This window comes from Pinus tabuliformis, chromosome J, assembly GCF_031772625.1.
Source record: "Pinus tabuliformis cultivar Carrire ecotype Pingquan chromosome J, CPIR1, whole genome shotgun sequence".
Lineage (NCBI taxonomy): Eukaryota > Viridiplantae > Streptophyta > Pinopsida > Pinales > Pinaceae > Pinus > Pinus tabuliformis.
Window position 1 is genome coordinate 285,193,403 of NC_142295.1, and position 26,651 is coordinate 285,220,053.

Genomic DNA, 26,651 nt, shown 5'->3' on the forward strand with positions numbered 1-26,651 from the left:
GAGGCCACAACTGGGGCTGAGATAGATCAGGTGGGAAAATTATTTCAATTTTCCTCTTACTTCTCCATTCCAAAAGAGGCGAGGGTGTCTCACTCTTCCCGACACATAGAGGAGGATGTAGCTGTTCTACCGATTTTGAAGTTTTATGGGTCGAATAAGGAACCAGCTGCCACAAGTTTGTTGGCCATAGACCTCCATAGAGACATTTCCCAGGAACCCAAAATGGAGAAAGAGACAAGTGTTTTTGAAACGGAGGAACCTGGAGGGGAAATTTTGGTTGAACCACCGATGGACACCCATCAAGTGAGCCTGCCACCTATCGAGATATCTTCACAGTATGACAAGGCAAGAATCAGTAAGGAAGCGATTGCTCTCCAGGAAGAGAGACCAAGCAAAGAAGCCTCATCAATTAACCTTGTGGATACTCCCTCGAGTAATCCACCACTTGTCGAGCCGATTGCAGTACCAGATGAGGTGGTGGTCAAACAAGAATGGGTAGAATTGTGTGAGTAATGGAGGCTGCCCATGAAGCAGAAATATCAACTACAATTCAAAGAAAAAATGTGGCTCAAAACAGAGGTCAAGAGGCTAAGAAGGCAGATGCACCGATTGAAGAAACATGTGAAGAAATATAAGTGACGGGCTAAGAAGCCCAAAGCCACAATGACTGAAGTAGGGACATAGGTAGATGGAGTGGCAACAACCTCTATTGCCACTCAGACAGACCCTATAGAATATTTGTTTGAAGGCCGTGAGTTTTCTTTGACGGCTGAAGTACAAACCTTGAAATCCACTGCAGCGTGATATCAGAGTGAAGTGAAGAAAGCCTAAGAACGAGCATCCATGGATATCTTCAAATATGTGGAGTGCATTGATATAATGCGATTGAGGCATGCAAAGCAGCAACTCAAGGTGGAGCGGCTAGAAAAGCAAGTGGCAGAGTTGAAAATCAACAAAGCGCAAATGCTTCATTTAGCACAAGAGGTGATGGCATGTTTCCCTCTCGCTTCCAGTTATTCTTTATTTTTGCATGAATGTTTTCTTTTCTTTTGTTTGGAAAGCATCCAGAAATAAATTAGTCACGAGATTGAGGACGGTGTACAGTTCCTCCAGATACTGAGAGCCCATGATGTGCCAACTCAGCATTTGATGTGAGAGCCTTACATGCATGGGTATCTCCTGCGTGTTGAGAGAGAATTTAATCCTATTCCATATGTGGGGTACATTCATTTAAGGGCCCTCACCTCTTACACTTTCAATCAGATAAGCTAGCGGAAGGCTTCTGACACATTCGAGTCAAATCAGGCCACGAAGCCTTTTATGGTAAGAGGAGAACCCGAGAGATCAGTGACAATGTACAATAAGCACACTACATTTTTACAAATTATGGGAAATAAGGAACGGATGTTGAGGACACAAAAGTGGTGTATCAATCTCTGTGTCAAACAATTGGTCACGTTTCAAGTTGAGGCCCTAGATAGTTGTTAGAAAAGGTGGATGATGTCACCCACATCTGTCCAGAACAAAGAACTGTTTGGAGCACCAAATTTTGCACGAGCACCCAGCAGGGTGCCAAGATACGTGGCATGCATCCAAACATGTGGGGTCCAGTGGATGGGAATTTGATTTCAGTACCCTATCCTTTGGTTGCCAGCAGAGCACTACACCCCAGCATATAATGTACCAAATGATTGGTGGAAGGAAGTTCTTCTCTCAGAGGGATTTAAGGTTCCAGGAACAGAAATGGCCGAGGAATGCGATCTCGCTCGACTTCATGAAGCACATAGTCTATCCAACCCAAACCTGCGGAGACGGCGATCTGCACGAGGGCGTGTAGAAGGCTAGTTGGGGGGAGATGTTCAGTACCAAATTGGCCTATCTTTTCCCTGCATTTCCACTCCTCTTTTTCATCCCTTTTGTATTCATTCGCATACATTTAATATGTAAAACTATGAGGTAATTCCCCTTTATCGTCTCTTGGGATATTTAATTAATGAAGTAGAGTCATGAGGGTTTTACCTATGTGAACCACTAAAACGTGTTATGACCACAGATTATGGAGCGCGTGTGTTGACTGCACAGCATATCGCAACAGTTCCGCTATTCACAACATCTAATCGACCACGATGAAACAACATAACTTTTTTGCAACCGTTCTCAACCCGTTTTGGATCATTCCTGTTCTTGCTCTCTTGGTGATAGTGTTGTGTTGAAATGATGTATATCTTTGGCATATAATTGCCATGTTTTGGGGAGAGATGTCTTTCCCCTTTGTACTGTATCAAAGATGGGTCATTCATGTACCAGGAGTTAGTCAATCCCTGCATTGTACTGTAATAACATTGTTCAGATTAATAAAATACAACCCTTTTTGCTAATCTATCTTTCGCTATGAGTAACACAGCCTTGATCAGAGAGCCGGACCTGCTCTTCTAATCAGGTGTTGTGTATTTCCTTGTTATGTGTGTATTGTTTATTGTTGTGTTTATTTCTTGATTGTTGTTGCAGATTCTTTAGATCACTGTGAATACCTTTTTAAGTTCTGCAGTTGAGTTTCTATTTCTGTTTCAGAAATGCTTTGATTTGGTAATCATAAACCCTTGATCAATGATAGATTGTAACCTTGCCCCTGCATATACCTTGCGTGTTGCCTTGAAAATAATGCACACCCAGATTGATACATTAATGTAGGAAAAAGGGGTGAATAAATTGTTCATACCTAGACACCAACACAAAGCCCCCTTTATTCTCTTTTAATTACGTGACAATTGGAGTGCAACAGAAACCCCACTCATAATCTTCCATGCACTCCTCTCTTTAAGATGTCATAGGCACTAGTCTACAATCAACCCAGAAGTTGTCTCTAGGAGGTTTTATATGTCCCAGGAAGCATTCATGCAGCAGGTGCTAGAAATTGCCACAGCATCTTTCTGGCGTCGTTTCCAGGGAATGTATTGAAGAATTTTTCCCATGGGATACGACATAATTTTTACATTCCCTCTATTAGGTGAGCGAGGGAAGTGTGGGTTGAAGATCTCTCAACTTGGATACTCCACCGTTTCATTCTATGGTAAACATCCTGGCGACTCCACTGTCTGAATTTCTACCTCCTCTGATTTATGATTCATATGATTTAGAGAAGGATGAGGTGGTTACAAATTTTCAATGGGATCCACTTACAAACAAGTGGGGAGAAGGCTTCCAGCAACAAATTTTTCAAGAAGAGCTCAAAGTTGAAGGACCAAGACGACTCTGCAAATGTCGGTTGCAAAAATATTACTCCTAGGAATTCTCAACAAATTCTCCAATATATGACTCTTACAGTTCAAACAATGAAGAATCTATTACAGATTTACATGAGGGTTTTCCCATTGACAAATGGGTAGAAAATGATCAACAACAAGCTTTCCTAGAAGAATCTAAAGCTGAGGAGTTGAACAGTATTGGTGGCTGCCCTGACCAGGAAGATATTGGTCAACGAACTTTTCATGAAAATAAGGTAGCTACAATTTTTTCTTGTCAGTTATGTGACCTTGTATCTGACTACATGATGACATTCCTAAGTCAACAACAGAGGTTGTTCCTAGAGCATGTATCAGAATCTTTTCTTGAAGGTTTTTTATGGTGCATTCTTACTTTAATTTTCACATTTCAGCAGCATGAAGGCACTAGGTCCAACACCCAAATGCTGGCCTGGCTCCATTGGAGGTTTGAACTCACTTAGGTGAATTGAGCCATGTGCGTAAATAGGAGTGTATATAAATAAGCTCACTTGATGAGCATTTAATTTCCAGTTGTTAGAATTTGTATTTCTACAATTTAGTTTGATGAGGAAAGCACCCCCTAACAAATAAAGTCCCATGGATATTTTCTGGTTATACTGATTCATTATATTTATGAATCCATGCCCAATGGTGAAGGAAACTAGTTTCCAAGTTCTCAGCACCTTGCCAGCAAAGCACTATCCCCAGTAGGAGCCAATGTTGTCAATCACTGCTCAATGTGTTTTCAGCTGCGAAAAGGGTAAGAAAGAGAAGTGAATTTTGCAGCCATCTTCTAGGACACAATAGCACTCAAAGTCAAATCAGGCCCTCTCCATGGCATAGTGCTCAGAACGAGCTTTCCAACGGTATATGAAAGTCCCAAAATGGACTTATGGATTAGAAGATATGGCCTGATGAAGATCAAGGGTGTTGTTGCCTCTGAAATGAAGAAGAAGAGCTTATCGGAGGGCCCCCGGGCACAACATATCGACGATGGGCAGGTCTCGCAGTCCCACATCCTGTAGACCCCACAATGTCACAGTCCTACATCTCGCGATATCGAACATCCTGCAGTCCCATAGTCCTGTGATATCGCAGCCCCGTAGTCCCGCATCCTGCAATATCGGGCATCTTGCAGTCCCATAGTCCTGCGATATCGCAATCCTGCAATCCCGTGATCCCGCATATTAGACTTCCTGGAAATCAAACATATCAGTGATCGATGAGCCCGATGGGCCATCCTTAAGAATTGTGGGGGGAATAGGTCAATAGCACAAAATCACCGAGAATTTGGGCTTCAGTGTTAAAGCGTCAGGAGGGCCAAAAAATAATTAACAAAGGAAATCAGTTGAAAAAACAAGGACGGATGGGCCTTTTCTCTCTCCTCCAGGGGGGGCACGTAGCATAATCCTATTGGTCCTAAGAACCCACAGGGCAGCTGACGTTAATGTTGTATCTCTGAGATGATAATGGTCAGCTATCATGCCAGGGCATCTAAGATGTTTGTTTTAGGGGTTTTGTTTTAATTTGGAGGACCAATGTATGAAACAGATTTTAAAACAGTGATGCCTAACATTTTAAATAGTATTAATATTTAAACAGAGGGATGTTATTAAAATTCACACAATGATATAGCTTGCATGGTGGCAAGTAGAAATAGAGAGATGGTATGACTATCACAGTCTTCAAATTGAAAATTAAATAATCATAGGTAAGAAAACCTTTAAACTATGTTCAGAAGGTTTAACAATATATGCTTAAGCTTACAACAAATGCTGATGATATTATGATTTAGAGGGAATTAATAAAACAAATAGTTTATATAATTCATTCTCTTTATAGATGATCACTTCAGAAGCTTATAAGAATAATTGAGACACAATTACTCCTACCTAGTTATCTTTGTAAAACATAAGAATATGAAGAAAACACTGTGAAATAAAACTGGAAAAAACTTACAAAAAAACGAAACTGTATGAATCAGAATTCAGAATCCATTTGCTTTTGTATTAATGATTTAGAAAAGTCAAGTACATTCAATGTTTAGAAATGCTTCTTCAAGGGTGCAACCCTTAATAACTCGTGAAAGAGTGTTATTTATACAATCTGAGAACTGAGAAAATATCTTAAACTTCTTTAAAAAAAAATTACAAAACCAAGAATATAAACTGATAGTCAATCTATCACTATTTTAGTGCTAAGTTGTTGATGACTGTTGCTGGAAAAATTGAGAACTGTTGAGCTGGTGATGACTGTCCTTGTAAATATTGAATGTTGTTTGATCACCCTTTTAGTCAAGTAAACCAGTTAATTCTTCCCAACGTTTTTTATCTGGGATAGATAACTTAGTTACCCTCCTATAAAAATTCATCCATCTCTGTATACTTAGTGAAAGTGGGTTTTACTACAAATATATGCCTAATTTCATCTAGGATGAAAAAGGAATCTTTGAGTGCATTCAGTGCAACCCTTGGTGTTATTGCACCTCTTATATTTGAAACTGAAGCATCATTTGTTCCCACCTCTGTAAGCTTTTGAACATAATCCTCAATGGGCATTACTTTGTCATTAATCACAAGCATAGAAGGAAAACCATTGCTGGTCAAGGGTTCAATCCTACTGAAAAATATTTGAACTATAGTATTCACACTACTGCACTTTTCCTCCAACTGAAGGATGAGGTTTTTCTTGGTAATGATCTTCTTTACCTCCAGTATAGTTGTTGTCCTGTCATTTATACCCAATTTCTCAAGCTCATAGTTGTCAATAGAATTTAGGAACTTGATTATTTCAGAAGCAACTTTAGGCATGTCCTCAAGATCTTTAGAAATAGTTTCCACAACTTCCTGAGCTTTCTCCAACAAGTCTTTTTTATCAAAGATTATCTTGATATAGGTCCAAATATCCTTGACTAATTCTGTAATTTCTTCCCATAGAATTTATTTTTCCAAACCTAGTTTGTTTCCAAGGTAGGACTCTTTGATTTCTTTCTGCAAAAATTCAATCTGACTTCTTTTCCTCTGCAACTTGGCTGCATGTGAACTGTCTGCAACTACCTTCATATGTTTTAATTCCTTCAATTCATCCTGCAACTTCTTCGTTTCAACTGTTTGAATGGAGAGATTTTGAACAACTTGTTCATCTCCTTCTATTGTACCTATAATTGATGTTGTGCTTGAAGTAGAAACCCTGGTTATTGAGACTGCTGAAAGAGGAACTACATCCATTGGAACTTGAGCCTTCTTGACAACTTCTTCTTTCTCTTTAACCAATTTTTCCATTTTCTCTAAAATATGTTTTATTTTCAGATTCTGTTCCATGATGAGCTTCATCATGTCAGATTTCTGAGCCTTGGTTTCTTCAATCTCCTTGGTCATTGGATCCTTAGAAGCTGGCAGTTTGAGCTGCTTCCTTAATGCTGAGAGCTCAGCATTTTTCTTCTTAGCAAGTTCTTCTGCTGCATTTATGTTTGAGGGATCATATCCCATATTTAGTACCAAATCGTCCAAGGATTGATCTTGGTGTCCTTTGCCAATGAGGAAACCTTTTCCAGTTTCAACTGTGACTGTGTATTGGCCAATGTGACCTACAACTTTGACAAACTCATGGCAGTGTGAGTTAAAGTGGAAGAAATCATCTGTCCAGTTTGTTTGTGCATCTCAATTTGATCAATTGGATGCACATCTTTTACAATAAATTCAAATTAGGATTTCTTCTAATAATGTGCATGAGTCCTAGGCTATGGAATCTAAGCTTACAGGAAAGCCATCTGCATTTTTCCCTTCTCATAATCAAAAGTTGAAAGAAGTATGGCCTGAGAGCTAGAGGAATGTTTCCAGAACTGGGTGTAGGTGTTCAATTTTGACTCTTCATTCTTCTTTTTAATCTCACTGAAAACATGAAAGATGTCCTCCTCCTTGTCCTTCTAAATGCTTCCACTGGTCTGAATTACTTGTTGTTTATGAGAAGTTGTGGAGTGAGTTGGGGACTGGGTAGACTATCCACCAAATTATGTATAAAGCACAGTCTCTTCAAGTCCATCAAAAGTTGTTTTTTGAGACTCATGTGTTGCTCCAACAATCATAGAGATCCTAGGTCTCTTTTTCCAATGCACAATCCTAAAGCCCTGGCTTGATGCTTCAGTTGTAGGGGATGATTGTTCTTCCCTTGCTCTTTTAGTTGTCTTTTCCTGTGCAAGTGGAGTTTGCAGATTTGAAGTAGAAACTACCTGCTCTTCAGCTTCTTGAAGGGTGTTCTCTTTCCATTCCAACTGATTTTTGTATTTCTCTATCTTAGGTCTAGCTGTGTGGTGATATGCAATAAACTTATTTTCAACCCAAAGTTTAGAAATCACTCCAACTAGGTCATAAGACCAAGTGAAACTGAGACCAAACTTCATTTCCTTTAATAACTTGCTTGCTTCTTCTCCTGCTTCTCTGGTGTTGCAGATGAATGGACCAACCTGAACTTTCAGCTTGAATTGAGATTTCTTCTTTACTACCACAAAGTGTACTTTATCTACATTTAACCTCTACCTAATATATTCCAGTGCAAAGATTGTGATGGGGAGGTACTTGGGAAGTTTTTAGGGTGGAAGCTCACAACCATAAACCCTGATTTCTTTGTAATTTTGGTAAAGATACCAATCTCTTGTTGTGGCTTGACCAACTAGTTGCAACAGTTTCACAATTTCATCATTGATTCTTGGTACTGGAGTGTTGCTCATAAGACTAATAGCTGGATGAATAAACAATTCTATGAACTTTTTATAGGTAAATCTTCTTTCTCCTTCATTCCCATTGTAGTCCAAAAAATCACTGATTGTTGGTTGCCTTCCTCATCTAGCTTCTGTAAGGTGAATGGAAATTTGTCTCCCTGGAAATATATAAAATGGTATACAAGTACTGAAGCATACTTGAATACTTCTTCAGTGTTAAACTGGACAAATTTCTCATGTATGGCTTCAGCTAGGAATTGACTAAAGTTATAGAGAACAGTGGGTTTGGAATTAGTAGAAAAGATGGATAAGAAACCTAGGATAGCTTCATTAACATATTGATCAGAATTTTAACCAAGCAAATAGGACAAAATAGTGGTAATTTGCTTAGTTCTGTCAGGGAACATGGATGAATCATAGGGAGGGATTCTCTTAGGTAGAGGACTATCTATAGCTAAGAAAAGTTCAAGAGTCTGGGATATTTTAGTAAAATCTAGCTTTTGATAAGATTCGATCAGGATTTCATGAGAAAAAGGATGGGTTGGTGTAATAGTTGGAGCTTGTAGCTCTTTTCAATGGACTCAACATTGATGAAACAGAGGATTTTTCCTATGGGTGAAATGATTTCTCTTTGAATAGGATCATAGGACTGATGGCATTTCCTGACAAATTCAGGTGCTCTGGGTATCTGAGGGAAAATGTAGTGGGGAAGGTGTAGGTTTTAACCCTATACAGAAATTACCTGCATACAAATTCTAAGAACAAAAAATAAACAATGCGAGAGCATAACACATATACACAGAGATTTTCCCCTAGATCCCAAAATCAGGACTACCAACTTGATTTTTCATTATATTCCTTTCAATGTTACAATACATATTTATACATGCCGAAGCATCCAATACCATGGACCAAAAACCATCGCGTCCAAAACCATGGACCAAAAAACCATAGGTAGGTCCGCCCAACCTAATATAGGGTCCAAAAACAAATTTTCCCGGGGTGCTGCCCCGAACCCCATAGAGGGGGGCTACCCGTGCCCCTCAAACCCCCCAAACAAGGGGCCTGCCGCCCCCCCTGTGACCCCCCGTTGCGCAATTGGCGCAACGAAGGGGGGGCTTCGTACCCCCTCTAACCCCACAGTTCACTACGTAGGTCAGTCGTGGAAAGAATATAACACAACCCAACATTCTCCCACTTGTTGTTTTCTTTCCACAGGGGGCCACAGGAGAGCCTAGTCATTTTTCCAGCCTTGAAATGCCCATTGTTTCTCTACACCACGATAAATTCTCAGAGCTCACAGATTTTGTCAATGCATCTACAGTATTCTTCAAAGTGTCCACCTTTACCAACAACAGCTTTTTGTCTTCTATCATATCCCTCACAAAGTGATACTGAACATCAATGTGCTTTGTCTTCGAATGATAAGAAGGGTTCTTTACTAAGAAAATTGCACTTTGGCTGTCACAGCCTATCTTTATAGCTCCCTGTACTAACCCCATACTTGAGCACAATCTCTACAACCAAACTGTTTCCTTGCTTGCATGAGTGGCTGCCATGTATTCTGCCTCTGTAGTTGATAGTGCCACTACAGATTGTTTCTTACTCATCCAACTGACTGCACCTCCAAATAGGTTAAAAACATACCCACTAGTAAATCTTCTCTGATCCAGATCTCCAGTCCAGTCTGCATCAACAAAGCCACAAATATCCAACACTCTGTCCAATCCTGGTCTTCCTTGGTAGCACAAACCATAATCACTAGTGCCACGTAAATACCTGAAAACCTGCTTCACTGTTGTCCAGTGCTCCTTCCCTGGTTTTGACATAAACCTGCTCAATACTCCCACTGCATGTGCAATGTCTGGTATAGTACAGACCATCACATACATCAGGCTATTGACTGCACTTGCATATGGAACACGGGACATGTCCTCTTCCTCTTCTTATGTCTTGGGACACTATTCAGCAGATAACTTTACACCTACAGGAATAGGAACCTTCACTGGTTTACTATCCTGCATATTAAACCTCTGCAATATTGTCTCGACATACTTCCTCTGGTTTAACCATAGCTTCCTCTTTGTTCGATCTCTTTTAATTTCCATGCCCAAAATATAGTTTGCAGCACCAGGATCTTTCATGTCGAATTTGGAGGACAAATGGGTCTTCAAATCCTAGATAATTTCTTTATCATTTCCAACCAGCAACATATCATCCACATACAAGACCAGATAAATAACACAGTCACCAATTAATTTAAAATGCACACAGTGATCTGCTTTGCTTTTGGTGAAGCCAAGTCCCCGTATAAATGTATCAAATTTCTAATACCACATCCTTGGTGATTGTTTTAACCCATACAGAGACTTCTTTAACTTTCATACTAGTTCTTTCTTACCCTTCACCGCAAAGCCTTCAGGTTGCTTCATGTAGATCTCCTCTTCCAGATACCTATGAAGAAATGTTGTCTTCACATCCATCTGTTCTACCTCAAAATCAAAAGCAGCAACAACATATAAAAGTAATCTAATAGAAGTTAACTTGGCAACAGGAGAAAAAATATCACCAAAATCAATTCCCAGCACCTGGGGATAACCTTTTGCTGCTAACCGAGCTTTGTATTTATCCACCTTTCCTTCTGCATTTGGCTTCTTCTTGAACACCCATTTGCTGCCAATGGGTTTCCTTCCATCCGGCAACTCCACCAGATCCCAAGCCTCATTTTTGTGCAAAGATTCCATTTCATCAACCATGGCCTCTTTCCAGAGTTTTCCATCCTCTGAATCTACTGCTTCCTTCACATTTCTGGGATCATCATCAGTAATAGATAAATAAAAATTTGAACAGAAAGTAGATGGACTATACCTTTCTGGCTGCCTTCTTTCTCGAACTGATCTTCTTACACCCGGAGTTTGTGGCTCTTCATCTTCTGATTCCTCCTCTGTTGTAGAGTCTGATTCTTCCTCCTTTAGCTCAAACTCTATCTTCTCAAGTTCCTTTGGTTGGACTTCATGTTTAGTAACATGTTTCACCTCTCTAAACATCACATCTCAGGTGTACACAACCTTCCTTGTTGTCGAGTTCCAAATCTTATAACCCTTTAAACCATCCTTATACCCAATAAAGACACACTTTTTAGATTTACTATCCAACTTGGTTCGTTTCTCCTTTGGAACATGTACATATACATCACATCCAAATACCCTCAGATGTGAAAGAGAGGGTTTCTTACCAGTCCATACCTCTTGTGGAGTCTTATCCTCCAATTTTGATGAAGGTGATCTGTTGACCAGGTAACATGTTGTCTCCACCGCCTTTGCCCAGAATTCTTGTCCTAACCCAACACCACTGAGCATGCTTCTTGCCCTTTCCATCAACGTCTTGTTCATTCTTTCTGCAACTCCATTTTGTTGAAGTGTATATGGAGTAGTCTTCTGCCATGCTATACCACACTTCTTACAGAATTCTCCAAATTCCTTACTGCAAAACTCTCCACCGTTATCTGTCCTCAGCACCTTTATCTTCTTCTCTGTCTGGTTTTCCACCAGAGCCTTAAATTCTTTAAACCTGTCAAAGACTTCAGATTTCTTCTTAAGGAAATATATCCATGTATTCCTTGAGAAGTCATCTATAAATGATACATAGTACACAGACTTACCCAGTGATGGAACCTTCACAGGTCCAAACACATCACTGTGCACAAGCTCTAACATATGTTTCGCCCTCTTACCACCAGAGGGGAAACTCACCCGATTTTGTTTCCCATATACACAATTTTCATATAAATAAAAATCCAGAGAGCTATTACTCATACCTTCTACCATACCTTTACCATGAAGTATTCGAAGGCCCTTCTCTCCAATATGTCCAAGCCTTTGATGCCACAACATGGTCTTCTCTCCAAAGACCACTACATTTTCTGCTCCACTTTCAGGAACCACAAAACTGTTGCACCCATCAACAATAGTGCTACCTTGTAGCTTGTACAGAGTTCCAATCTGAACTCCCCGCATCAATACCAGTGCTCCTCAAACCATCTTGCAGGTATCCTTCTCAAACACTGTTTTTACACCTGCATCATCCAGCTTTCTTACAGAAATCAGATTTCTGGCTAATGCAGGAATATGTAGAACATCCGGAAGTGTTCTAACCCTTCCACCTTGCAACTTCAACTTTACTTTTCTGCGACCAACGATTCTAGCCTTCCTATCATCCCCTAGAAGACATCACCACCATCGTATTTATCATTCTCGTAGAACCACTATCTATGGGGAGTGAAGTGAAAGGATGCACCTGAGTCAATCAACCATGCCTCATGATCTACATGTGTACTTGAAGAAGCCAAGTACACATCCCCACCTTCATCTGAGGTGGTTTTCGCCTCTACAGAAGAAGCATCATCAGATCCCTTTCCTTTGTCAAGAGCTTTATATTTACAGTCCCTTTTGTAGTGCCCTTCCTTTCCACATTTCCAGCACACCACCTTTATAGGTTTTCTTAGAGATTTAGATCTCCCACTCGATGACTTATTTTTGTTTATGTTCTCGGACTGTCCTCATATAGACAAGGCATCACCATTCTGGCTCTCCATATTTTTCCGTCTCATCTCCTCCGTTAGCAAGGATGAGACTATTTCATCAAACTGCAAGGTAGTTGCATTGCTACCTATTGCAATAACCAGACTATCCCACGAATCTGGTAGAGAACACAACAAACTGATGCACTTATCTTCATCTGAAATTTTAATACCAACCGATAATAACTTACTTACCATAGTATTAAATACGTTCAGATGCTCTGTCACTGAGTCTCCACCTTTCATCCTAAGGTTGTACAACTTTTTCCGTAGGAACAGTTTATTCACCAGAGGCTTAGATTGGTACACAGTCCCTAACTTGTCCCACAAAGCCTTAGTTGTAGCTTCCCCTGATACATTCAACAATACTGAATCTGAGACACACAATCGTATTGTGCTCTTTGCCTTCCGATCCAACTTCTTCCATTCTTCATCAGACACTCCCGTTGGTTTATTACCTGGATCTATCGTGATACGCTAATCTTTATCCACCAACAGATCCTCCATCTTGAGTTTCCACAACTCAAAACTTTGACCATTAAATTTCTCGATCTCTATCTTTCCAATACTCACCATCTTCTTTCACCACTAGAATTGATCCCGCAGATCTCCCACTGAATAGGGTCTACCATAGGTCCAAGCAAAACCCCTCAACAATAAAGGCATCTCCTTGAAGCCAAAATAGCTCTGATACCAAATGTAGGTTTTAACCCTGTACAGAAATTACCTGCATACGAATTCTAAGAACAAAAAATAAACAATGTGAGAGCATAACACATAAAACACATATACACAGAGATTTCCTCTGGATCCCAAAACCGGGACTACCAGCTTGATTTTTCATTATTTTCCTTTCAATGTTACAATACATATTTATACATGCCGAAGCATCCAATACCATGGACTGAAAACCATCACGTCCAAAACCATGGACCGAAAAACCATAGGTAGGTCTGCCCAACCTAATATAGGGTCCAAAAAAAAAATTCTCGAGGCGCTACCCCGGACCCCATAGAGGGGGGCTACCTGCCCCCCTCAAACCCCCCTATGACCCCCCCCACTGCGTAATTGGCACAACGAAAGGGGTGCTCCAACCCCCCTCTAACCCCCTGGTTCACTACATAGGTTAGTCATGGAAAGAATATACCACAACCCAACAGAAGGAGGGAGTCCCACAATCCTATTTCATCTGTATAATCAATTAATTGATCCTCCATCCAGCAATAAATTTTGAATAAATCAAATTAAGAGGAAGACTCAATGATTTTATAATATATGTCGACTAGGGGAGTGTGATGGAAGTCAACCTACGGATGGATAAGAGGATTTAGGATTTTTGCAATTTCTTTTCCATTAGGAGGCATCTTATCAAATGAATTGCAAACTGAAAGGATGGAAATGGAAAAAATTGGTCTGAAATTGACTGATAATAGTAAAAACAGTATGATTGAATAGAGACAAGTGGACCTGGATGTCAACTTTCTTCTGAATGGGACAAAATAGTTGCTTGAGTATCAGACCATCTTTGAGTTGTAAGGAGGAAATATTTGAGTGATCAATTTGGTTACAAAAATTCACTGTGTAACCATTTTCATGGAGGAACAAGGCTTTTAATGGAAAAATTGGAGCGGAGTTGTTGAATGAACGGTTAAATCAGCATTAATTACCCAACGGGATTAATTAATGGGTCTTTGGGACATAAATTCGCGGGAGTTATGAATTGAATGAATAACGGATAGGCGGAAGTTGATTTGATGGAAGAAGTGACATGGAACGACGATAAATAGTCACATGTAAACCACGTGCAGGAGTAGATTGAGGTGGTAAGTCATTTCGAGATTTTAAGTCTTGAAAGACTAAAATGAGGATAAGGTGGTTTAAGAAGGCGGTTTTAGAAACTGCCCACTTCGCCGCCCCCCGCCGATAAAGTTCAAACGACAAATGAGGGCTGAGGAGCGATGTGGACCATCAGATCTCGAGGGAGCATGCAGGATGTAAGGTAAGGTGAAAAGGTTTTAACATGTGAGCAGAAAGTGACGGTGGGGTCACGTTTTTGGCGGATGTGACAATTTTGAGTAATTGGGGAATAAATGAATGAAGTTAGGGTGTTTACCAAATAATATTGGAGCTTAGAATTCATAGTTAATTTAAAATGCAACATCGTATGTAGGCATTATCCAATGTTACAACTTAGGATAAAATCCTTTCATGCTCCAATTATTTCTCATATATCTACCTACCCTTTACACTCCTAACATTTTCATTTATTCATCCGAGTGCATTTAGGCTATCAAATCAATATTTCCTTTTAATGACTAATCTATCTCTATCCCTTATTTCCTCCATTGCCTTAGATTAAACTGTTGAGCCGATTTTATTTTCTACCTATTGACAAATAATTCAAATAAAATCCAATTATGATTAAACTGTACAATTGGATTATATGAACTAGTGTGGCATTTAAACAATCTGCACACAATTTTATTTGCAAAACTAAACTATGCTAAGAGTAGTGGCATTTGGATTTGCAACACTTTCAGAGTTTATTATTTTTTTCTTTTCTTTCTAACCTAACATTTTAGTTTTGCCTCCTTTTTTTAGGGAATTTATTCTATCATTTTATTTGATATGGACTAATTCATAAAAATATCTCAAACATTTTTTATTTAATATTATTTTTGTCCATATCCTAACTTAACATTTTTTGAAATATATTTTCATATTTTGACTAATTGATACTAACTAACCAAAACCAAAATATGCTACAACAGTCAGCAAGACGCGGTAATACGGAGATGACACGGCAGTACGGAGGACACGTGGCATGCAAATTTGGCTTTTTTAGGGGTCCTATGGGGCCATTTCCCAGTGACACAGGTCACCACTCAGGAAGTGCCCCATGGCACTGATGACGTCATCCATCCCGCTTATCAGTGAAGGTAAATGATCCGAATGGAAAATGGCATCAACCCATGGTATTCATCCACCCATGGAATTTACCCATGGTATTGTAAGTGGCATCCACACATGGTATTTATCCACCCATGGTATTGTAAGTGACATCCACCCATGGTATTCATTCACCCATGGTATTTTCCCATGGTATTGTGACATCCACCCATGGTATTCATTCACCCATGGAATTGACCCGTGGTATTGTGACATCCACCCATGGTATTCATTCACCCATGGAATTGACCCGTGGTATTGTAACTAAAAAATATTATAAGTAACAAGTCACATTTTGTAAAAGGACAGTTTGTCCGCCACGATGTAGCTCCTACAGTTATTCTCCATTTTAATAAAAAAATTCTTTGTGGTTTTGTTTATTGGGCATTCTCCTCTTTTTCTTCTGGCAAATTCAAATTTTCAGATCATGGGGAGCTCCCCCACAAGAGCCATTTCAATCTTTTAGATCTTGAGGGCCTCCCCCCAAGATCTGGATCAGTGGTATCGGAGCAGGTTATGATTCCATGGGAATGAGGGTTTGATGCATATTTCAGTTTCAAATTTTGCAGCAATATTCAACGAACTTCAGGCATGTTCTACGTCCTCCACATTACACTTTCTTGGGCCAAGCAGGAATATTTTTTTGGGTGGCGAGTTTGAAGATTAGATTTGAAACATTTGGTGCAATATTTACAAAAACAAATAACAGATCTGGATTCCTTGCGAAAAAATACCAAAATTCAAAAAAAAATCGGCCGAATCGGAGTCTGGATGAGGGAGATATCACTGATTTAAAATCAGTTATGTTCTAGAAATTGTTTCTGACGACAACTAGTGGACGGCAATTCTCCGATCATTTTTTGAAGTTTTTGTGCAGAATTTCAGAAAAAGGATTGTAGGTCTGAGATCCTTTTGAAAAATCACCCAATTTCAATCTTTTATATCTTGAGGGCCTCCCCACAAGATTTTGATGGCACAACTCCAGTTACAAGGCTTGGGATTGCGATATATGGGAGCTCCCCGAATGCGATATTTTATAAGATAGGCTTAAAGGGGTTGTCAAGTCTATCCCCTTTTTTTCAAAGGCCACATATTTAAACATCCCCCAATCCCGCAGATCGGTGATCGCAAGGGTCAAAGGGAGATCTCAAAGGAAAAGCATAAAATATCATTGATATGTTATTCGAAGTAATGAAGGAAAGAGACCCCGGAGGAGAGTCCAAAGGCCCTAACACTCAAAGGGTTAAGCACTTGATCACAGCCCTCGATCACATGAAAAGAAAGGCAAAATGAGGGCCAAGCCAAGGGGTGATCAAGACCCGTTGTTCTGTGACACCTTTTAGTGCAAAATGTTACGATATAGCGAGACCCTGAGAGCAAGGTACATAGCTTTAAAGTTGGACCAGTCGACAACTGAAACTTTGAATAGAGGTATGGGGCAATGGCAAAGCGATATGAGCGGTCCTATAGAATCCCCCGCAACAAGAAACCCAGGACATAAATACCCTTAGAAATGAATTAGACTGTTTTGTTGTACGTCTTCCAAGAATAAGTGAAAGTATGGGGACTCAAGAAGATTAATGGCTCATCATGGGGCTCCACTCAGATACACAGCAAAGGACTATCAGGAAAACCTCCACTACTACACTGTAAAGGGCAACTATAGTCGATCACTATCAGCTTTAGAGAGTGGGGAAGTCGGGTATTTAAGGTGGAAGTGGTAGGAACCAACTGACCAACTAGAGGTACGCATAATGACAGAGACACGGCCTGACCAGAGGTTTTCACAAGAATGGTGAAAGGACCTCTTCCTCCATCATCCTCCATTTTGCCTTTTATTTCTGCAATTTCTGTTTATTTAGGAGAAGGGGTCAAATCCCGATTGTAATCATTTTAGGAAACAAAGCCTTGCACACCGAGACAGCTATTCTAGTAGACAACTGGGACTCTAGCAAAGATATTTTGTAAACTGAAAATCCAAGCTCACCCTCTTCTTATAAATAGGGGGAAGAAACACTGAAAACAGGTTCCCGAATTTCTCACCCGCAGGGTCTGAATTCTGAGATGCCACTTTGGTTCTATTTTCTCATTCATGGGGGACTTGACTGATGTTGTGTTGAATGTTATGGACTGGTATGTTGGACTCATATTGGATTAATGAAACTCCCTGGTGATTTCAAGCATATCAATGCACAATATGTTTTCCCTTCTGTAACCTCATTTCATAATATGTTTTTCCTTCTCTGAAATAGTGTAATGAGATTGTTGGTTTCTCCTTGATTCATGGATTTACCCTGGCTACTAAATAGAGAACAATACCTGTGTGTATTACAGATTTACTTGTGTTATTCAAAATCCTACAATACCTGTAGTAACTACAAATTTACTTGTGTTATTAAATTAACCTGCAGTACCCGTATGAGCATAGACTTACTCACACTATTTGGTGATAGAGGTACCCATGTTATACTTGGCATGAAATCTCAATAAGTACTTCGTTGTTTCTATCTTTCCACCTCCCCTCTCTTTCATATTTCTGCTGGAACATTGTTGCTAAGGATTATGTTTGTCTACAACCCTACACATCTATTTCTCTCCTTCATTTCCTCCTCTCCACCATCTCTACAACTTCAGTATTAAGTTGTCTCATTGTTGTGTGTCAGCCACCAGAAGAAGACATTTCTCTTTGAGATTGCCCAAATATATCCCCTACACTTGGATCCATGTGTTGGCTTGAGTCTACCTTAATGAAGGTCGATTGAACCAAGCCCCCTTTATTCTCTTTTAATTACATGAAAATTAGAGTGCAACATAAACCACACTCATAATCTTCCATGCACTCCTCTCTTTAATATGTCTTAAGCACTAGTCTACAATCAACCCAGAGCTTGTCTCTAGGAGGTTTTCTATGTTCCCTGAAGGATTCGTGCTGCAGGTGCTAGAAATCGCCACAATAGTAACTATGTTTAGTGATCAACAAAATGAAATAATTAATATATTGAATAACAAATATATTGATAAAATCATTCAAATGTGATATGAAGAAAATAATGAAAAATACAATTTTCTTAGTATTTAATCTTAATTTGTATTTTTCTGCTTTTCTCTTAGACACACTGACGCACTTTGCCATCTTTTCATATCGATTGTATGGAAAATGAGGTTGGAATCGAAGACCATCCAAATATTTAACTCGAGATGTTGCAGTAAAAGTGAGACCTTGTCACTCCATCCTTCCAATATTAATAATTTCCTTCTCTAATGTCAATCCTCGGGACTTATGAATTGTCAATCCCTAAGCAAGTCACAATGGAAATTTTCTATTATGACCTCTTTCAATAGTTATAATAAGAATAGTATGAGGGAATAATTCATTCCATGTAAATCCAACATAGTTATCAAATTCTACTAAAACATATGTTGGAGAATCAGGAGGTGATGTTCCGGGATTATACAAAATATCTTGAACTACCCCAAAAGCACCATTGACAAGTCTTGCATTAGTCCATAAATTTGAAGTAAGCATAACCCTAGCTCCAACAACAAGAAGAAGCTCATTATCCAAATTTTCCTCATATGCTTCAATGGTGTGGTTGTTATTTGATCAGGTAGCAACACTACATGCAACAAGGTGATTTAGGGATATCAGGCAACACTTATTGTGATTTTGTACATAATCATTTGTTGCAAAAAAATGTATAGCCTTATTAAATGACTCTTTTGTTGAAGCATGCAAATTGGACTACGTATGTTTCATTAGTAATTTCCGGTCTTCTATTATTGGAATTACATCTGTGACGTTCATTAATAAATGACAGAAACATCTTTGATTATTGCTTTTTCCATTTTTGAATATTGTATCAAGAGTTACAACAATTGTGAATAAACTCCATAATTATTTTGCATGACCTTCACATGCATATGCAGGTCTATCCATAATAGGATGTATTTGTCCCAAATCTCGAACCAATATAATTGATATACCTCCAAAAGTGACTTCTTTATTGTGAGGAAAAACTTGACGAAACCGAGAAAAAACATATGTCAACAAACTTCTCCCTATAAAACTCATCTCATCAATAAGGATGTACTTAACATGTTTCATATCCTCTTGTAAGGTAAGCAAACATGATGCTTGCAAATTGTTGAAGTTCCTTATTGGTATATAAAGAGAAAAGTGTATTGTTGATGCATATATGTTGATTGTTGCAACACTGACAGGGACCAAAAGAAGCAATGGAGTCTTATGAGGAAGAGAGTCAATTTCAAGTGTTTGTTTTATAGCACCAATCAAGTAAGACTTTCCGGTACCTTTTTCCCCTTGGATAATCATACACAATGATTCTTTCTTTTCATGCCCTTTGTAATGATAAAGAATTATATTATATGCTAGTTTTTTCTTTTCTCCTAAACTTTCAAATGAATAGTTTTTTGAAGATTCAATAGTAACAATTTCGTTCACATTTTTCTTATAAAATATGAAGTTCACTGCATATCTTGATGTATCTTCATCAACAAAGCTAGAGCTCCAATTTTTCATAACATCATGATCCCTAAATCCAATCATGTCAAATTCACTAGTATGTATACACTTATTCTTATGCAAACCTAAAATAATCTCCCACTCATGTTGCTTAGAATCATTTTGTACATGTAAAACATCTTCATCCTCATTTGGACATTGAGTTGGATCCTTTGAAGGTATTGGATTACAATTAATATGTCAAGGATTATAGGATTTTTTTCCCAATTTCGTATGATGTCATCATTTATAGCTCCAATATCTATATGAAAAGCATGAAATGGCTTGTAATACCAATTCAAACCAAAAAACTCCACAAACCTATCATTTTCGTGAGGGGGAACTGATTAAACTTAGGAAATACTTGTACAATGACTGCATTATTTCGTGGTAACCATTAATCATCATGGCAACGTTTGTCATATGACCAGGATCTAACAACTTCTATCAATGAAAGGTGTTCCATCCTCACAGGTCTCTGCGTCTATGCATCAATAAGAGAATTATCATTATGGTCATCATATGCATCAACTTTTACTTGTTTGAAAAACTTTATCCCAAAATTTAGAACAATGAATCTATGACTACATTCAAAAAGAGTAAGCTACAAAAGCATATGGCATGTTTCTTGTGCTCCTATATCCCTGCCAACGATAGTCTCACATAACAATGTTCTATATGCACGTGCTATTGGTTCATTTAGATTTTGAATAAAAGAAATATGCATCAACATATCATGGAAGCTCTCTAACATTTTTCTACTTTTGCTGCATATTTTTCTATGTAGTTAATCACAACACGCCTAGAAATAACAAATTTTCAATCCATATTTTCATGCCACATCATCAATGTTTCGTGACTATTTATATTTAATCTATCATCATTTCATCTAGGTTCATATATTTTTTCTCCACTCTCATCAACATGAAGTCTTGACATTTTGCATGACTCCCATGGTGCCTTATATCTACACACCAATTTTCCACCCTTCTCTCAAAGGTGTGATTTCTCATTGTACGTGATGTGGTGCTCAACATAATTGAGAAGTTCTTCATAGTCCATCATTGGATTAGATTGAAATATTTATTCTGTGTTTTTTAAGAAACGATGATCGTCATCATTTCGTTGAATAGGGATATTTATTTGATATTCGTTGTGTGGATTGAATGCATGGATAGATCTATAAAAGTATTCTTTTGCAAGTCTAACTTGAGTGGGGTCATTCCAATTCAATTTTTCCATATTGGGAGCATATTTTAGCCAAAGAAACCCATGCACGTGTGGAGATTCATGATGTTGCCATTCATAACAACACCAAAAATCTGTAGCATGATGAAATTTTGGAAAAGTCTCATCTTGAAACAATATATGTCTCAAATGGACATAACTTGCTACAATGTGAGGATTATCAATCACATTTTAATGTCTCCATTTCCTTGCTTCCTTTGGATCTACAAGAGAGGTACCAAGCATCAATATATGCAAATCAGGGCATTGCATATATGCTACACTTAGTGTGAAGAATATTGTAGGAGTCCCAATTTGTTGAACCAAGTCACATAATTATGCATGACATTTGGTCCAATATGCACATATACCTCTTAGAACATGTCCAAATCTCATCAATCTATTTGCAATTTTAGAATTGGGAATATTTTGTAAATGCTCTCGTAACTCATCAACTATTGTAGGTAGTTTTGTCATATTTTTTTTTTAACAAAAACTATAGAAGACGCTTGAGCACGATGTCTCATGATAATATTAAGTAAAAGTATCTAAATTGAGGATGTCTCCCAAACCTATTATCATGAAATCTGAGGAGATGTTTTGCATACTCATGAAGATGCACATTTCTTAGTTGTGGTTGTAACCAATCAGCTTCTCCTCTAGGGAACAATGTTGGAAATTCCATATCAAATAACCCTTCAGTATTATACTCATTTATTAGAGATGAACTGATTGTAGGCCAATTAATGACATTTGTAGTTTCACCATCTTGTTGGTTTGCTTCTCTATTAGGATTATCTGCCCATGCTCAAATAAGTTCAATTTCCCTAGGTGCATTTGGAAACCTTACAACAAAGGAAGTTGTGTCATAATCTTCTAAAGCATCTTCACGACTTGGAGCTCCTCCCAACATTGTAAAGTCCATGTCATTGTCCATATCTGGTAGTATAACAGAATTAATCATATGTGACATATTTGTTGTTTTCTCTGGTAACTCGTGCACATCATGCATATAAATTTCTACACCTTTATAATATGGATCATTTTGAATCTTATAGAGTAATGCATCTAGTACATTTTTCCCATTAACAGTGAAATCATAGCTTGATCCTTGCTGACCTTTTTTCGCAACACTATCATTAGATCCAAGTCTTTAATATGTTGAGGTAATTTCTTGGAAACATCTTGAGGAAAAATGATTGTGTGTCCTCTATATTTGTATTAACCACCTATTGAATGCATTATCTGCAAAATTGGACTCGCTTGTGCTATCAATATTTCCTTAGCTTGTGTAAGACTTCTAAGGATCAAAGGCTGGAACCTAGGATTCATATGATTTTGTGATGAAAATCTATGCTTATTACCCTCTCTTTTACATCTTGTACACATCAGATCTGTCTTAGTAGTCACCACTTGAATGTCAGTATATGACTCCTTACACACATGTCACATTTGAGGATGACCTAATTTATAAATTCTTTCACGAAATATTTTTTGTGCAACAACTTCATCTTCACATGAAACCACTAGTACATTGGTCATCATTTCAAGTTCATCATTATATTGCTCTCTTGGTTGAAGATTGTTGGGCACCAAATCGGGCTATCTTTTCATTGCATTTCCACCCCTCTTTCTGTCCTTTTTGCACTTATTCATTCATATTTACTATGCTAAATCCGCAAGGTAATTACCCCTTTCCTGTCTATTGGAATATTTTATTAATGAAGTAAAGTCACGGGGTTTTGCCTATTCACAGCACTAAAACACATGTTTGACCGCAGCTCCCGGAGAACAGGTACCGATCTTTTAGCATGCTACAACAGATCCGCAATTCACAGCAACAACCAGCCATAAGGAAGCCGTGTAGTTGGAGTCGCATATCCCTGAACCATTCTTGGACCATTCTCTGATCATGTTCATCTGGTGTCGGTGTTGTTCTGAACTAATGTGTATTTATAGGTATATGGTTACCAGGTTTTGGGGAAAGACATTGTTCTCCTTTGTTGTGTATAAAAGACAGGTTATTCCTGTAAAAGGGGATCCCCCTCCTTCAATATTGTAACAGTTCTCTTCCAGTTAATAAAACAACACTTCTTTTGTTGCTCCATTCTTCGCTGTGATTAACGCAGCCCTGATTAGAGAGTTGGGCCCGATCTTCTGATCAGGTGCTACATATTTCTTGTGTGCGTGTCATTTATTGTTTCATGGTTATTGTTACAGATTGTTAATTCTTGCAATTGCTTTTCTTGAGTACTGTAGTAAGTTTCATTCTTATAGCAATGTTTTGAATATTAATTATGAACCCTTGGTCGGTAACGAATGGTAACCTTGCCCCTGCATATACTTTGCGCATTGCCTTGAAAAGGATACACACCCAGATTGATAATTTAATGTAGAAAAAGGGTGAATATATTGTTCATACCTGGACACCAACATTTTGGCACCGTTGCCGGGGAGGCTAACAAGGTGCAAGACATGATTCGGACCAACTAGAGGGTCAATCTCTCATCCTGGGGAGAGAACGGGTTTTCTCACTCTGCTCCAGGTACTGAGTGTAGGTGTTTCTTTTTGCTTGTTTTTATTTGCCTTCCTGTTTCTATAGGGCCAACCTCTTGTCTTGGGGAGGAATTTTGACGCCCTGCTCCAGGCCCCGAGTTAGATTTATTTCTTTCAAACCCTTTTTGTGTTTTTTTGGGAAGCCCTAGCTTTTACCCTAGGGAGGAAGGAGTCTTTTGACGCCCTACTTCAGATCTGGAAGTATTAGGTCTTCTCGGAGGTGTGTTTTTGTTTCTGCTTCTTATCTTGGGGAGGGAGGAATCCTTTAATGCCCTGCTCCGGGCCTTGAACCCTAGATTCATGTTTTTTTGTTTTTTTTTTTTCCGGGGAAAAAAACACAACTTTTTATTAAGAGCGATAAAAAGTTTTACAAGCTATTGAAACATATGCCACCACATCTGGCTCATAAGTCTGCTATTCTGCTCAACAATTAAGGAGCTGTTCTGCTGTTCTGTAGGACCCAAAACCTTTACAGTCAACCTCCCAACGGAGGTGCAATAACAACCATGTATCAAAAATGTGAAACAAAAACTGGGATCTCCTTCAACAGAAGGAAAACAACCCCAATAAACAAAAATATAGATGTCTCAAGGCCCGTGAGCAGTTTCAAAACGGAAAGCAAGTATAAAAGTCTGTTTGCTGTGAATTTTAAAAGCTGCTACTGAAATCAAGATCTAAAGAAAAATAGAGCTGGAAAATACAAGAATATACATATAATATATAATGCCGCTGCAAAACTGCTGTCAAAAAGAAACTGGACGATAAAATTCAAAGAGACTGTGCATAAGGAGGCATATTTGATCTGACTGAATGCCCCTGTCTAATCTCTTCTATGACCCAGTTGCCCAAATCCTGTTGTACACCAGCTTTAGATAGCTGGTCTGCTTCTTCATTCTTGTCCCTGTAAATGTGGCAGATAGAAAAAATATTAAAAGATGCCTTTAATAAGAAAATTTCTTCCACAAGAGTTCTCAATATCTGATTATGACAAGATGCTTTTCCATTGACCCAATTAATGACATTAAGGGAGTCCCCAAAAATCTGTATCATGTTTATGTTTCTGTGAATAAGCCAGCATAAAAGGTAACGAAGAGCTGATAATTCCGCATAGTTATTAGTGCCATAACCCAGCCCAACAGAAGCTTTTAATGAATGATCAGGATCGATATGAATGCACAGGCCAGCTCCTGCCCTGTTATTTTGAGAAGCCCCATCAAAAAAACCCCAAGGAATGCCTTCTTGTATGTTGATTTGTTTTTGCTTTTGCTTAGGTTCTTTTTGCTCAGGAGGCGGTAATGCATAGTAAATGGCCGCAATGTTAGTGGCAGTGACGAAGGAGGGAATGTCCTTGTCTTGAAAAGTGCTTTTATTCCTGGCAAGCCATATTCCCCAGCAGTATATGAGAGGCAGGTTTCTCAGGTTTCCATCAGGGAAGTCTTGCCACCATTTTCTCCAAGCTGACTCCAAAGAATCGAGGCCCCACCTAGAATTTATCTTGAGCAGCGCAGAAGCCTCCTCCCAGACCTGTCTAGAGAAAGCACAAGATATGAAAAGGTGGTTTATGGATTCATCATCCGACTTGCACAGCGGGCATCTTCCAGGCCCAACTAAGAATCTAGCCTGTAGAATTTCCCAAGTTGGGATCTTCCTTTTTAAGATAAACCATAGAAACAGTCTGGCCTTTGCTGGGCTTTTGAGTTTCCACAATTTTTTGGCCCACCAATCCGGAATGCCCCAACCTTTCTTTCCCATCAAGAAAAGGTATCCATCTTTGGGCGAGTAATCCCCAGTTTTACTCTGGGCCCAAAGCAGGCAGTCAGGTTCATCTTTTATCCTGACATTTGAACGTTGAAGTTCTTTTATGAAGACCTCCCACTCAGCCTTCCACCTGACATTGATTCCCAACTCGACATCATCCTTCCAGGCCTGTCCCCAGATAGTAGACTGTCCCACCTTCTCCACTTGATTTAGTGATGTAATACCTTTGCTGTCCAGATGTCTGAGAAGTCCAGGCGACAGAGCATAATCTTCATTGCATCCTACCCAAGGGTCTCTGCCAATCTTGATTAGACTACCATCACCAACTTTCCAAGCTAAGCCTTGTTCGATCACGGAGAAAGCTTCCACCGTGGCCTTCCATATGGCAGAAGTATTTTTTATCTTCTTGTTTTGACTCCGGATCCAGTCTTCCAGGGGGATGGGGTCAATGTATTTCCTTTTTACCACTCTTGTCCATAAGTTTTCCATAGTTATTAGCCTCCATCCGGATTTTGCAGCTAAAGAGAGACTGAATTCTGGGAGTCTTTTAATGCCCCATCCACCCCATTCTTTTGGTCTGGCCACTTTGTCCCAAGCCACCCAAGGCAGAACTGAGGATTCCTTAGTGCCGGCCCAAAGAAATCTACTACATATTTTCCTGATTTTCTCCATCACTCCTTTGGGGATCCAAGTCAGGGCAGCCCAGTATACCGGAATAGCTAGGAGAACAGATTTAATAAGAGTCAGCCTCCCAGCTCTGGAAAGCCACCTGAAGCTCCAGTGTGATATTCTAGCTTCAATTTTGGCTATGAGCCAGTTCCAATCCTCTTTTCTGTAGCCTACAGGCTTTAGCCAAAAACCCAAATATTTGAAAGGAGTATCCAGAGGCTGAATAGGGAAAGGAAATAAATTAGCCAGACTGTTCCTTTCCCTTCTTTCAAAATCTGCCACACAAGCTTGGGACTTTCCAGAATTAATCTGCATTCCAGTGGCTTTAAGGAAGAGATCAAAAATACATTTTAATTCCTTTAGTTCATCAGAGGAGCCATTAGTGAAAATCAAAATATCATCAACAAAAAG